The sequence below is a fragment of the Ovis aries genome, chromosome 2, assembly GCF_016772045.2.
Source record: "Ovis aries strain OAR_USU_Benz2616 breed Rambouillet chromosome 2, ARS-UI_Ramb_v3.0, whole genome shotgun sequence".
Classification (NCBI taxonomy): Eukaryota; Metazoa; Chordata; class Mammalia; order Artiodactyla; family Bovidae; genus Ovis; species Ovis aries.
Genome location: NC_056055.1, coordinates 41,435,965 through 41,438,787, shown reverse-complemented (window position 1 = coordinate 41,438,787; position 2,823 = coordinate 41,435,965). Strand labels below are relative to the sequence as shown.

Genomic DNA, 2,823 nt, shown 5'->3' with positions numbered 1-2,823 from the left:
TATGCATGCAGTATACTTGCCTGAAAAATTTCATGGACAGAGAAGCCTGACAGACTACAGTCCAAAGGGTGTCAGAGCAGACATACATACAGTATATCTATAGAGCAGACAAAAGGAATGTCTTCAGCCATGTTAAAACCTGAGTTCCTTATGCCCTACAGCATACCTTTAATAGCATCTCTGGAAGCTACTTATTTACTCAGTGCCAAATCTGTGTAGTTCATTTTTGGGCACAGGGAAAACAAACGTGCCTCAGTGTTTGATGACCCTATAGTCTGTCTCCGGGTTATAGGAATGGTACTTTTCTGTTTGTTCCAAAAGCAACTAACTGTAAGAGTGTAGAAGTTTAAGAATATTTTAATTAAATAAAAACACACTGAAGATCCTATGCCCAGAGGTCCCGAGATCTGCGGCACATGCTTAGAAAAGATCAATGTCAAGTTTTTGGTATTTTAATGACACTTCCTTCTCTAGGTTGTGGTGAAGATGATACATTTAATATAAAGCAACTGGTGCGTTCTAATCACCCAGGAAGTTTTTGCTCCCTTCTCTCTTCCTACTAAGAAGACTTTGCATCCCCTTGAGTGGGGTGAAGTTGGTGGTGACTGAATCATCCTTTTTTCCTGGTTGCAATACTAACATCATTTGCTTTTCTTTTGATCTGATGTTCTTTGAAATAATCAGTATGGAAAGCAGAAAGAATAGTGAGAATTCTGGCCTGAAGGGATTTTTGTGAAGTCGTTTTGAGGAAGAATACAGTCTTCCACGTGTACTATTTCTCTTTCACCCCCAAGTGAATAGAAATAGAGCTATAATGGTCCAGAGAGATGAAGCTGTGATGGTAAGGTCCTCCTAGAGCTTCAGTGACCACACGCCCACCTCAACTCTACCCAAGGGGACAGAGTTCAGGACATGATTTCTCATTCACATATCTTGATGGGCTTCCTACGTGGCACTAGTGGTAAAGAATCCACCTGCCAATGCCGGAGATGCAGAAGACATGGGTTCCATCCTTGGGTAGGGGAGATCCTTTGGAAGAGGGCATGGCCATCTATTCCAGTGTTCTTGCCTAGAGAATCCCATGGAAGGAGATTCTCCCACCAGGCTCCCACCAGGCTCCCACCAGGCTCCTTTTCAAGATATTTTGAAGGCCTTGAATGACATAAGCATACAGAAAACACAGCAGAACTATTATGATTATTTAATCAGATACAATCTAAGAGTCTTAGTAACCTACCTATAATTGGGTCCTTATTTTCCCCATCATTCCACTCCCAGTTTTAGGCCCATCTACTCCTAAAAGGTAAGGATAAGATGTTTAAAACCTTGAACACCTCTCCAACCCGTTTATCTGTGTCTATTCCAGGAGTTTCTTTTTTGAGGTGTACAGCAGGGTGGAGAATAAGAAGAAAGGGTATCCTACTATGGTACAGATACTCTGCTCCAAAATACACACCCAAAGCACCAATGAAAAGCCAGAGCCCAAGGCAGATGCTCTCTGGTGCATTGATCCTCACTGTTTCCTGCTTGGTGCTAGATCCTTTCACTATCAACCTGTTCCCAGCCAGCATGCCTAAAGGATTTTCTTTTTCTGGCAATCATCTCCCAGTGAACTGTGCTCCTGAAGGGGACACAACTATTCTTTAAAATGATAATGAAACTATTACCTAGTCCATAGGAACAATGTGAACATAAAAAGTGTTGATTCACATATGAAAGCTCAATATATGTAATCTATCATTTTCTGAAATAGATCTCTAGTCTGAAATCTGAATCTATTTTTTCTAATTAACAACTGAATATTCTGCCTCTAAGCATCCTTGGTGGCTCAGACAGTAAAGCATCTGCCTGCAATGCAAGAGACCCAGGTTTGATCCCTGGGTAGGGAAGATCCCCTGGAGAAGGAAATGGCAACCTATTGCAGTATTCTTGCCTAGAAAATCCCATGGATGGAGGAGCCTGGCAGGCTACAGTCCATGGGGTCGCAAAGAGTTGGACACGACTGAGCGACTTCACTTTGACTAACATGTCTTAGTCACTTCCTAATTATTTCTTCTTCCATTTCCTGATCCCTTTCTGATTCTGTTACTCTCTTTGCTGTATGAATAATCTTTTAGAAACGTGAGGTAACATATATTGCCCTCTGCTCAATCACCACCAAGATCTTCCCATAGCACTTGAAATAAGATACTTAAAAGCCCAACATTATCTGGCTCTGGGCCCACATACCCAATTTCCTCTTTTCCTCTCTTTCGGTTCCTCCAGCTACGTCAGCTCACTTTTTTCTTGGGTATGTCAGCTGTGCTTCAGCTTGAATCCTTTTGCATTGTCTCTTCCTTCTGCCAAAATGTTCTTCCTTCATATTTTTCCATGCCGGAGTTCTCATCATTATATTACCTCCTGAATCCATCCCTGTAGGCTGGACTTTAAAATAGACCAGTGAGACTTCTGAGCCATCTGAGGAAGAAGGTAAAGCTAAGGCAGATACTGACTAAAACAGCTTCTTTATAATTGATTAAAGTGAATAAGGCAAAGTGCAAGAAAGTGTTAGTCACTCAGTCATGCTGACTCTTGTGACCACATGAACTCTAGACTGCTAGGCTCCTCTGCCCATGGAATTTTCCAGGCAAGAATACTTGATTGTGTAGCCATTCCCTTCTTCACAGGATCTTCCTGACCTAGGGATTGAACCCACGTCTCCTCCACTGCAGGCAGATTCTTTACTGTCTGAGCCACCAGGGAAACCCTGAAGGTAAAGGTGACTTATAACTGTGGAACAAGCATGTTTGCCAGTGCTTATCCTTAGGATTCGGAAGACTCACT

At 42.3% G+C, this 2,823-nt stretch overlaps 1 long non-coding RNA gene across 1 annotated transcript; it reads right to left on the bottom strand.

The window, feature by feature from the left end:
- Positions 1–341: 341 nt before the first annotated feature.
- LOC132659251 (uncharacterized) lies at positions 342–2,504 on the bottom strand. Its single transcript, XR_009599477.1, has 2 exons — positions 2,230–2,504; positions 342–1,152 (listed from the first exon to the last, which is right to left on the bottom strand). It is a non-coding gene; the product is annotated as an uncharacterized LOC132659251 (long non-coding RNA).
- Between the last annotated feature and the right edge of the window lie 319 nt (positions 2,505–2,823).